The sequence below is a fragment of the Centroberyx gerrardi genome, chromosome 2 (assembly GCF_048128805.1).
Source record: "Centroberyx gerrardi isolate f3 chromosome 2, fCenGer3.hap1.cur.20231027, whole genome shotgun sequence".
Lineage (NCBI taxonomy): Eukaryota > Metazoa > Chordata > Actinopteri > Beryciformes > Berycidae > Centroberyx > Centroberyx gerrardi.
This window is the reverse complement of record NC_135998.1, coordinates 25,828,701-25,841,647: the sequence shown is the minus strand read 5'-3', so window position 1 is coordinate 25,841,647 and position 12,947 is coordinate 25,828,701.

The following is a 12,947-nucleotide window of genomic DNA, read 5'->3' as shown; positions in this document are numbered from 1 at the left end:
TCTCACTGGACTTCCCACTGATCACAGATTTCCTATTGTATATCTGAGCTTGAGGAATGGCATATCTGCTAACACTTCTCATTCTCACTATTTCATTCATATTGAAGATATTGCATTCTTATATTGCAGCGTCAGTTTGAATTCAATATATTGCTGCACCATACACTCCAAAAACCAAATGATCACAATCTGCACAATTTACCATTCTGGTCAAAGTCTGTCACATCCAAGTCTGCTCTGCTCCTGCCCTTTGCCTGCATCAGACCCCTATTTCACCTTGTGGGTGGTGAACCCATTATGTAGCGACTCTATGCAGCTTGTTCGGCCTGTGCCTGGCCAAGCTACAGTAAAACCCACTGTTGGTATCTTTCCTTGCTGAAATTCTATTTTTAATTTTAAAGTAACTGTGTTCTTAAGTGCTGTTTTAGTGAGCTACTTTTCCAGACCAGAACTTTTCACTTGAAAAATACTTCATGGAAGGAACAGTAGTTCAAGTCTGAGCCCACCAAACTGTCAGACCTCCATCAGCTTTTATTATGGTAATTATCAAAGTGTAAAATGCTCTCAGACCACCTACTGTGCCATGGCATTCCAAAACACTCTGAAGTCAGTCAACATCTTTTCTAATGTTCAAAATTTTGCACATTTCAAAACCAATCGCAGTATTTAATTTGTAAATTAAATGATATATATGTATCTCCAATGACGCATAAATGTTACATGATTACTTGATCACAAACTGCAATGTAATGTGAATACAGACGATTCCCTCATATGGATGTACAGAGTGAAATTCCCCTGACAGTTTCAGCATGTCTTCATTCCTCCACATCTCAACTCAACATTGCAAGTATATTTAAGTATGATAATTAGTAACATTAGTGAAAAGTATGGTGCACCTGAAAAGAGAAACGGTGTGTTTATCTTCTCTTCCAGAACCCCTCAAAAATAGTTTTTTTCACAGTAGAGCACTTTTGGAATGGGGGCTCTCAGGCTGAATGCAGCCTCCAGGTATAGCAGAGGGTTCTTTTCTGTTGTCAATGTGGGACCTACCTTTTTAAGAAATCACTCTGCAGTGGAAAGGCCCCTTTAAACCATTAATCTATGCAATGTTTTCAGACCTTTCATAATGGCTAACTTTAGTGTGTAGAGCTCTCAGGCTCTCGGCTTTTTATTCCCCCCTCTCTATTCACTGATTCTTTTACTTTTGTGAGCAAGCTGAGAATTCTCACACGGGTAACCCCATAATGCTCACTAACATAAGAGGAACTTGTGAAATGCATCACCCACCAGCGCCTATTTAAACAAATCCAAAAAAGAGAAAAAATAAACCTTCTTTCTTATGCTTTGGTTGCCTACCACTGGAGGAACCTCTTTCCTCAGATCATAAACTCAGTCACCTTTCTGCAGAATTATCTTATAATTACTTGTTGAAGATAGATAGATAGATAGATAGATAGATAGATAGATAGATAGATAGATAGATAGATAGATAGATTCTTTTCTTTTTTTTTTATTTCAGCAAGCCTTCATAAGAGCCCATTATTCACAGAGAAGGATGTCATCTAATAGGGAAAGAAGAATCAGAACCCCATTTTTAAATCATTTAAAAAAGATTTTGCAATACAGAATTATGTATCTCTAGGACTAATCCAGAAGGCTCACACTTGTTTTATAATTGGTAATCATTCTACTATGGAGTATTACTCCACTTGCAGTTTATATGTGCATCACACATTCTATATGGACATTAATGTGAGTTGTTTGTAGTTTCTTAGCCATGCTAAACATAACTGCAGCACTGCTAAATTATTATGTTTCAAGTCCACAGAAAGAGTTGAGGTTTGCATTGTATGTAGTTATCATTGGATAAAAGTTACAGCGTTTCTTATTGTGTGACACAACTGTGAAAGATTTTGTATGTTGCTGTGGAGATCTACAGTGAGACTGTATATCTTCCTCGCATAGAACAAGAAAAGTGGTTGTACTTTAGCTCTAGATTTGATGGTCTAAATCGAGAGGCATTCCTGCTTGAAAACACTCCTGAGACAAACTAGCTCTCAATTAATGTTCTTTTACATGCTGAGCCTTCCACCCATAATCACTGACCAAATTAAGTACACTATTTATTTTTCTAATATGTAATGTGTTTAGTGTTAAGACAGTGAATGTAATTGTTGTCTGGAATTAGCGTTCAGTAGTGCAACATTTTTCTCTCCACTCAGTAAATTGCTGGTGTTAATTCCACATCCTGCAATTCGGAGAATCTTCTGCAAATTCTTTTACACAATATAGAGGCACAGACTTGCTTGCATGCATGTCAGCAACAGCATTCAATTTTTGTATGAGCGAGCACTTCTGTCTACTCAACCATCAACTCATCGAATGCGGCAGACAATGAGTTTCTTCACTCGACTATCCCATAAATCATTCATTTTCAACATTAGCCACAGTTCAAGTGTTTTCGAGTTGGAGAATTCCTCCATGCAATAGAGAAGATGGCCTACAGAAATAGTAAGGCTTTGACTATATAATGTGAACTGCATGTGCCTGCAGATCAGAAAATAAATGAATGATATGTTGTGACTGCATCTGACATCAGGACAAACTTGAAAAGCTCTATCAGTATGTAGGAAGGGTGCAATTATGTATCTTCGTGATTCATTTACACCAATACATAAAAATGGTTTATTGTTGATCAGCTGATGATTGACTGGCAATTCATCACACTATTGTACTAAGCAAAAGATTTGAACTTAACCTAAGCCTATGCTGAACAAGCATAAATACCAGAACAATCTAAATCATGCTCTGGCATGTTGATACAGTCCGGTGAATCAGAGCACCGTCCTCTGCCCTGTCGAACATTCCAACAAAGCCCCAACAGTGAAAACATCTTTACATTAGTTTTCAAATTAATGTAAGTCTCTCATTAGACAAGCAAATTTTTTGTACTGATGTTAATACATGCGTTATGCACCAACGTGAGCTGCATTGAGTTTTTTAAACACTAAATTGGCAAGTTTTATAGTTAACAGAGGTCTGTGATTGTTGAGCAATTTTTAACTCCCTTGCTGTGTCCCTCTTCCTGTATATGTATGAAATGTACATGTGCATGTGCATGTTTGTGCATGTGCATATGTGTGTTTGTGGATGTGTGTTGGTTTATGTGTGGCATTTGTTGGTTATGTGTGTGCATGCACGAGTGTGTGTGTCCCGTTTCAGGGGACATCCAACCTCAACACCTCAGCTCTTTATAACAGTTCCGTAATGATTCCAAAGGTTGATACTCTGCAGTTATGTGCTATGTTGTAGAACATTTTGACTGTGTTTTCCTTTAGATTATAATCAGGATATGTTGCCAGGCCTAGTACACGAAAGCAATTCATCACTGGAACTTGTTCCGTTTCAATATCATAGCAAAAACATCACAAAAGGAGCTGTTGTAAACTATAAAAGGAATGGAGGAATTTGGGGGTTTGTTTACTGCCAGATGTCCGCTGAGCACCCCTCCAAAAATCCAGTATAACTTCCACCTTCTGCCTTGAATTAACAGGACATCTTGAACAAAGCACCACAAGGTGATTTATGAATGATGTTGGTGAACTGTGGTGGGGCCTTCTGGGAAAACAGTGTCATAAGTTTGGTACTCAGCAACTTTGAATTGTCCTCAAAGGATGACTGAATATCTGGCCTAGATTTCATCTCCGTGACAACCAACTGATGTGTCCAGCAAAGAGCAAATGTTAACTTTGCCATTTATAGACAGTGGCATTCCAACAGTAGTGGCTGTATCCTTCTACCTATTTTCCCTTACAGTGAAGCCTTTGTGAGGCTTGTTATGCTTCAAGTCTCAACCCATGTGCGTGACAAAGCCTTGTCATCCTAAGGCAGTTCCTCCTTGAAACTGTGACCTCTCCACTCCATCACTGTTCTCCTCTGAATCTGCCCTTCTCTTTTTCTCTTTCACTACACTTTTCTTTTCGTCTCTATATTCCCCTTCACTCACACTCTCTGTCTCTGCCTGTACACCTGACCCCTTTCCTCTCTTCTCTTGCCTGTCTGGAATGCCTGTTAAAAGGGCAGATAGAGTGTATAGAGCCACATCTCCCCCTTCTTTACTGCTGTGCGAGCAAGAGGCTGTGACACGCCATATAAACAAAAGAGAAAAAGTGGGCCGCATGATGTGGAGGTGCAGCAACAGAAAAAAGCGGAGCCAACAAACGCTGTACTGGAACCCTCTGGTTGATCTGTGCACAGAGAACAGTGACCTAGTTTGGCAGTGACATGTTTATGGCTGATGAGCACAGGCCAGTGATTTCTCTAGCAGAGATTGCAGTCTTGCTCCAGGGCCCTCTCATTTGGAGCAGTGGGCTTGAAACCATTCCAAGAGACGAGACACGATTCCTGTTGGGTGGAACCCGAACACTCCTCCTTACTGCCAACCCTCCGTCTTTTCTCTCTCTCTCTCTCTCTCTCTCTCTCTCTCTCTCTCTCTCTCTCTCTCTCTCTCTCTCTCTCTCTCTCTCTCTCTCTCTCTCTCTCTCTCTCTCTCTCTCTCTCTCTCTCTCTCTCTCTCTGTCTCTCTCTCTCCCCCCTCCCTCCCCCTCTCTCTCTGCTGCTCTCTCTCTTTTCTTCTCTTACATTGTTGACATTCTGTCATGCTATTCCCATGTCCGCCACTCAGTCTGCTGTCATTGCATAATCACTTTGTGGGGTCATTGTCAGTTCTGGAGTTCAGCATGTTCCGTTTTGGAATGTTACAAATGAATTAAAATGGCTTTTGACAGTGAACTTTTTTATTTATGATTCTCACTTTCTGGAGGTCTGAAACTTCTGATGTGCCCCCCTGTTCATCACTAAATGTGGTTCACGACCATGATTTTTTTGACTGCCCCTTATACAGTTTTGTGCTCATGTAGGGAATATCTGCTATGATTTCAATTATTTAGTTATTCTCAAAGTAAGAGAGATCCATTGGGCTGCTTCTGCACTCCAACTTGGCGTGCTTCACCAGTAAACCCTACCCAGTCTGTGTCACCCTTCAATTATTTGTTCATTTTAATGTACTTCTTATACAGGGGATATAATTGCTTTAATACCTGTTAATACCTGCCAGGAGACTCCCCATAATTCAAATAATTCCCATGACATATCAAAAGCATTATGTTCATTACAAGAGTTCATGAGTTCAAGAGCGGTAATGAGTCTTAATTCCTATGGCTGTGCACTGTTTGAGGATGGCCAAGGCCATGTGTGAGTTGCCAGAGGGCCAGCATGACAGCCCGAGCGTATTCATTTTGCAGATTAAAGCCTCCGATGGGGAGCCTGTTCCATAATTACAGGCGACTCCAAAGCTACTCCTTGTGAGATTCACGTTACCCCGGCAACAGGAAAATTAAATATGACTTAGATGCGAGTAAATACACCCTTGCGCTGGAAGTGGAATCTCGTTTGCCGTGTTTGCCGCAACTGAACGCTCCCTGTGAGGTGGAAAGTAATTCACAGTGACTGGAAGGGTAGAGGGCCAAGGAGACCGAGACCCCTTGGAAAGCCCGTCCCTGTGTTAGCGTTCTGAACCCTGTCATGTCATAAGTCAGAGACAAGGAGAGACGTTTTGTCCCATGTGGGCTTTTGGTTTTGACATTAATAACACAGTTATGAAACCACAATCAAGGATATGTTACTTGTGGCCGCGCTGAGTTCAGAATGGATTTTTACTGCTATTTCCCCTCTTCCTTAGTGATGTGTTTGGCCCTGGTTGAAATCTGTTCATTTATAACTGGCCGTCCTGAGCCAACACCCCCATGGTCAAGACTATTTTATATTTAGCATTTCTTCCTATAAAAATCTTCTACAATAACTGCTTTTTTCTACAATAATTACTTGTCAGCCGTGGGACAGTACAAGCACCTAGGGGAGAATTCTCTGCAATTAAGATGAACATGAAGGTGCCAGGAACAGCAGTGTGCAAACCATTAAGGTTACATACTGCCTATACTTACACTACATAGGTTATTCATATTTGTAGATGTTACGCGTGTAATATTTCACATGCGGGGTAAGAACATCAATCCTCATAAACTTTGCTGTGGACAGTCCTGAGACGTCCTTCAACGCTCAGCGCAGAACACACAGCGCACTGTTCCTCCGCCCCGCCACCCGGAGATCCGTCCAGCTATTTCTCACCTTCATTTCAAATTCGTCATCAACACACAGCGAGGTTTACAAACTGCCGATTCGAATTACATGTGGGAGCTATAAGATCTGGCTGCAAATTGAATTTCCTGGTAGAGACTCATTCTTTCCCCTGTCACTGAACTGCAGGTCACTCTGAAGAATTAGAGTTACGTCTTCAGTGAGTTTGCAAGACACATTGTTGCAGAGACAGTGATTCATTCTTACTGGGGCATTCTGCTGCTTTCAGCTGCTGAATACATGTGTTCATGTTCACTGTATGTATATATTTAAATACATTACAATATAATATAATAATGTTAATATTCATGTGTGCGCGCGAATGCTATTACAATGCTGAATGTGAAAGTAACAAAATTCTTTTGTAAATGGTTAATTCATATAATATGGTTAATAAAACTTTTTCATTCTTTTAGGTCAAAAGATGATGCAAGTATTTATTGCGGTTAAAATAATGAATTCATATTTTTGTTGTATTAAGCAACAGTTTGTCCACTTGGAACATGTTTTATTACAGTAACTAGTGTTTGCTTGTGTGATGAGTGAAGATAATTTTTTAATGTGACAAGATAAAATGTGTACCTGATGCTCATCAATTTGCAGCTTTTGACACATATAAAGTGGAGCCATGTGACTAACAATCCTAGTAAGTATCACAAGTTCTGTATTTATTTCTGTAATTTCTGTGCATATATCGTAGAATTAAGCATTTATGAAAAAACAGGTTAAATAAAATAAATAGGCTAACCCTACATCACTGAAATTGTAAAGGTATTGTAAACCTTATCTCATTTGCGACTGTTTTTTGCAGCATGTGCAAGATCAGTTTCTGTAGTAATACTCAGAACATTCTATTAATTTGTATATACAGGGATATTTGTGACCAGGATATGAATGAATCATGCAAATACACAATTTAGCCAAATTTGACTTTAACTGGGATATGAGCTCGTACTCAGAATACGCTATGGGTATAAATACACTGAATGCTGTGAAGTGGTTGATGAACCTGAGAAAGAAAAGAAAATCTACCTTGCACATCTTTCATCTCGTTTATTATTTACATACTCATCGTGTGCACACGGTCTAAAAGGTCAAGACAGTGATGCTTTTGAAATATTTATTCATGCTGCCATTGAATAAACAGTAACTGTGACAGGAAATGTCAAGGAAATGACATCTATTGTGAAAGTAATATACTGCATCCTGCTTACATTCAGGCTCAAGGAATCTTATTTCAAGCAATCCTGTAATTATAATGCAGACAGTAACACTAATGTCACTGAACTTTTCAATCAGTGTTAAGGTCATGTAATGAAATGTGTAATGATTGTGATGTTTCTTTTAGGACTGTAGGACTTAGTTCATTAGATTACTAATTGGGAATCATGCAAGACCCTGTCCAGCTCCACAATGTACTGTATTCTGACAATATTCAATATACTCTTACAAGTTTTACATTGAATCTCAAGGGTTAACATGCATATAGGACACTTATAGAAAATGTTGACAAGAGGAATTCACTAGGGGCAAATACTGTATCTTCAGAGCACACTTCACTCCTGTAATACTCCAGGTGATACAAGCTTCAAGGCTTTTGCATCTGATTCATTATTATTCATATAATGAAATTTAAGCACCTTTGTATTAAATACCTATCAAAATAGCAGATTTTTGTGAGAGAGGTGGCATTCAGCGGTAAAGATCTTAACCTGCATGTTGCTTGATTTGAGCAAGTGTGAAGCCTCAGTAAGGAAAAAAGATTGGTTTGCTTGTGTATACTGAAAAAGAGAAAGAGCTAAACTAACTACCAATCAACTCCCCTCCCTAATTATATCTCTAATATCTTCTAAGAATTATACTCTTCTTTCTTATGATTCTGTGACCGGCCCCAAGGAAATCTGTCACTATAAGTTCCTGATTGTTACTACAGCAAAAGGCAAACAGGGCACTCACTATGCCTGCTAATATACATATGACCTAGCTCCGAAAACAGATGGCAAGAGAATCAAAACACCTCTAGAAGATGGCAGAAGGAAGAACAAAACATACGTTTGAAGAGAGAAGCAAGGATCTGAGCACTGAATGAAAGGGGCTGGGCTCTAGAGACCAGTTAAGGGAACAGTTTGAGCAAACTCCTGCTACTTGCATCTGATCTAAGTCTAGTTCCCACCAGAAGCGTAGATATCTGTGTGTAGGACATGATGCAGAGGGTGTTGCACTGAGGGTGTAAGGCCAACCATCTGGCATCATAAACCTGGGAACAGAGGCCCTACAGTGCTGCCATCACACAAGCCAATCACAAGCCACGTCGAGAACAACACATAATAAAGATTGTGAAACTTGACTTGTGGTTTTATCTCACACAGTTATCTCTGTGAGAAGTGGTATCAACATTTGAATTTGTGCATTTAGCCTTTTCATTTTTGTATTTTACCATTTCAAGGACCTGTGGATATGAGCAGGTGGAGATTTGAAGTGAGTTGAAGGAGGGTGTCATTCTTGTTAATACAAACTATGAAATGCATCTCCATTGGTAGGTAAAGATTTTAGATTCTGAGATAACACCATTTGCCTCCACACCATCCCCCTAAATTTTAACAAATTGCCCAATATATGAGTCCTTTCATTGACTCATGAGACTCAATTGTGTTATTTTGTAATACAACCTTTCTACAACCCTTTGTCTCTTGGCACTATTTATGTTCCTGAAGCAATGAGAATACATTCACGTGACACTAATCTCATATCTCCCCTGTAGAGTTTAGGTCTCCGAGACTGCTGCAGGGAAGGAAATGTCAGAGTTCTTTGTGTATTTTAATCCCTACCACATGAAGAGAAGAGGCCATGAATTCAGGGGGAAGCAAGCAAGGTGTGTTGATGAATAAAGAACTTATTTTTTGATAGCTCTGACTTAATCAGTATTCTCTCTCATGCTTTCATGAGTTGCTACTGCTTTGTGAGTTAAACAACTCAAATTTTAAACTCGAAATTGCGAGCACTCTGCTGGGATGGCTTGGTTTTTACATAATGTAAAGCAGTAAACACAAGAAACTTAAATGGATCATATCAACCTGTTACTTTGCCCCCTCCAAGGTCAAAGGCTGAATTCAAAGAACCAAAAACTGGTTGTTTGGCTCGTAGTCCTTGGGCTGGGTTTGGAGTCTTTTTGGAGCCGGTCCCTAGTGGACATTAGAGGAATTGCTGCCTGTCAACACTTCCTTATTGGCTTCAAAATTCACTCGTGGTTTTGGCCGCTTGCTCCAAACCCGGCCCAACTCCATGCAAGTCAATGGGACTACAATCCAACTTCTCACTAAAATTATAAAGTCAATTTTTTTCCACAAGAGGTTATAGCCTCAGTAGCTAGTTTCACTCGTTCTAATGTGTGTCCTAATGGCGATTTTCAAAGTAAATGTGTCATTAACAGGATATAACGGTTATAAAACGGGGTTGTTTTCCTAGTGATTGACAGGTCGCCCGTCCAGTGAATGACAGGTAGCTGATTATGTGTCAATAGCAGGCGGTGCTGCGGATAACCTTCAAACTCACTTTGGCTGCTCTGCCTCCAAAAAATGTCAACATGGCTGTGATCGTAAACCCAATCTCCAGGCTTCAAAACGGCCCTTCAAACTTACCTAACGTTAGCAAAAACAGCCACCTTTTGTGGCACATCAACATTAACAACAGCTTGGAAAGTTTGTCCGCTAAACTAACCCTCCTTCTAAAACATGTCTCTGTCTGGCCTTTTCCAACTAAGTTATTTGGCTACAACACACTTGTCAAGCAAGTAAAACAAATTTCTGCTATAGTGCAGCCGACCTAATTTGCTCACTGAGTAAACATGCGTGGTTCTCCCCGTTTGCCTCAGTTGCACCAGTGACTCAGCAGCAAATCCCACCTCATCAACGGTTTTGTGGGAAGAACTGAAGAACCAGTCAAGAACCTCCAAAGAACCATGTGAGGACATTAATGGTACTTTATGTAATGGTACTAAATCTCACCACTATCTTCAATTGTGCATTCTCTTTTGGAAGTAGAGATGTAAATGGCTACTATACATTTTGTGTTGCCCTGAAAACTGTACAGAAATACTAATGCAAATCAACAAGCTATCATACCTCTGCCTGCCTCATGTAATGCTGTACTCTATGTGTGTTGCACTGCAGTCATTGGTAGAGACATAGTGCCTCTTAGGTTGATTACATATTCAACCCACTTCCTTGGGCTTATCCTCAAAATGTTAATCAGTGGGTGAACCCAACAGGAGTTTCTATGAATGTATCAGACAGAAGACTGATGCCTGTAATGCTCATCAGGGAAAGTGCCCACTTTCAAGCTGTCAATTACACAGTGACTTCCTGGACCAGTAATGATACTGGAAAGTAAAGGAACAACATCTGCTTTCAAATGAGCATGAATTTATGAATTCACATCTGGGTAACTGTCATACTAGACTTAAAAAAGATCTGCCTTGACCCTGATTCATATTAAATGAAGTCCTTCTCCCCTGGTGTGATGGTTAAGAACCGTATAGTCTGTAAAGTCCAGGTCCAAGTCTTTCAAAAAAAATAAGAACTGGCAATGTATCATGTTGTATTAACTCATAAAATAAAAAAATACTATATACTGTATGATGTATGACATTTTTGTATAAGCTATACGTGAGAATAATAATATGAATGTTTGTTTGAGTGTTGATGTAGACATTTGGTATACCCTGGGTATACATGTCAGCATATGTTGTGAGTCAGAAAAAATGTTTTTATTCACCAGATCAAATCATTTACATTTATGGAGCTGTAGAGGTGTGGTGAGTATCCATCAGTGACATCAATCACTGCGTCCCATGAGTGGATTCAGTATTAATTTTCCCTCAAATTTCTGCCCACCACTGATACAGATGCAATAGGCACTTCATGCTCTGCTGTGGGAATCCCATCTATTTTGAGGACCCTAATTAACTGCTTTCACTGGGAGATCCGTCTTCTGTTATGTTACAGATTTGGCTGTGTGCAGTATATCATTATGCATCTTTTTTAATGTACTAGTCAAAAGTTGGCAATATCTGAGAGCTGCTTTAGTGATTTCAAATGCAAATTGGTGCCAAATTAATTTCCCCATGCGGAATGTGGAGAAACCCTAGTGATAAAACAGCCAATGCATTTCAGTTCTCTTGTTTGCAAACAAAATGTGGCACAGATACATAAAGTATGAGAGAAGGGAGTAGTTTGTTATTCAACTCAGAGTGTTCCCATGTTTCCAAGGCAACTGATGTAGAGACAGTATTTCATTCAGCTAGTTGCTGGTTAAGGCCACTGTGGCGATTGAGAGCAAGGTGTCATTTGCATTTTGTGGCAAACATTTTCATACAGTTAGCAGCATTGGACCAACCGTTATTCAAAACTGATGAGGTCTTGAACCCATTTGCAATGTCGATCCTTTTTGTTTACCCTCTACACTTTGGATTTAATTTACCAATACACAAGATCTCATGTAACTATCTCTTATCTCTTGTACTAGTGGTAAATATTAAATACCTGGTTATCCTGGTAAATACCTGTTTATCCATTAGGTTATCAAGAGAGCACCTCACATTTTGTGAGTTACTCCCATGGCACTCCCAAAAGGTTCAACAGTAAATCCAGTAACACTTTATTTGGATAGTCCAATGATATTCTCCACTAACTATCAGGTGACAAAAAGTAGATGTTCAACAAAGTGTCACTTGTCTATTTGGTGCATCTCCACAGACTATGTAACCCTGACCTTAGCCTGACCTTGACCCTAAACCTGACCCCATTGTTAAACCTAAACCCAAACCTAACCTGACCCTATAACACAAACCCCAAACCTCAGATTAACCCTAGCCCACACACTGAATATCTATAGACTACTTTTCACACAGTTATGAGTATCACTTGAATCTCAGTAGACGTTGTAGTGACACATTATAGTCACTTGATAGGAAGTAGAGTATCAACATTGGACTAATAAAGTGTGACCGTAAATTCTGTCATTCAAGAACCACATCACTCTAGTTGCTCTTAAAAGAAAATTCCACCCTCGGAAAATCTTACACTGTTATGCATCATCAATTTGTGATATTCAACACATTCCTGGAATTATTTTGTGATGAAGTGTTGTAATTTACCTTTTTGTTGTGCCCACTTTCCCTCAACCTGCTCCGTCTACTTCTACTTCAGTTTGTGATTTCCTACCTTTCCAAGAATGCCTTTCATGTGCACGCAAGTTTTCATTCCACCAATTAATTTCACTGATTAGTACACCTTCAACCAGAGAGGGTGAACTCATTAGTGAAATCAGCTTGTGTACTTGGTTGGAGACCAGTGGTGTTGGTGGAGAGAGCTAGCGATAGCGATAGTAAGAGCAAGAGTCAATTTTTCCAGTTAAGAAAAAGCAGGAGTCGCACCCATTACTCAAAAGGCAACATGTCTTGTGGCTGCATTGCATTATGAACTATTGAGGCTGCTGTTGGTGGAGAAACTGATATCTCTTCCTCTACAATAGATTTCTCCCTGTATGATTGTCACGGATAGTCACAGATTCTGCCAGCTTGCACAAAGTCCAGCCTTCAGCAATACAGCTGGATGTCACATTCGCATCAAACCACCAGGGAATCTGCGTCAAGCCGACTACAGCATCTACACGTTGTTTCCCTCCATCAAAATGCAAGCCATCTGTGATGCAACAGGCAGATTACTTGACATTTTTGTGGTATATCCAGG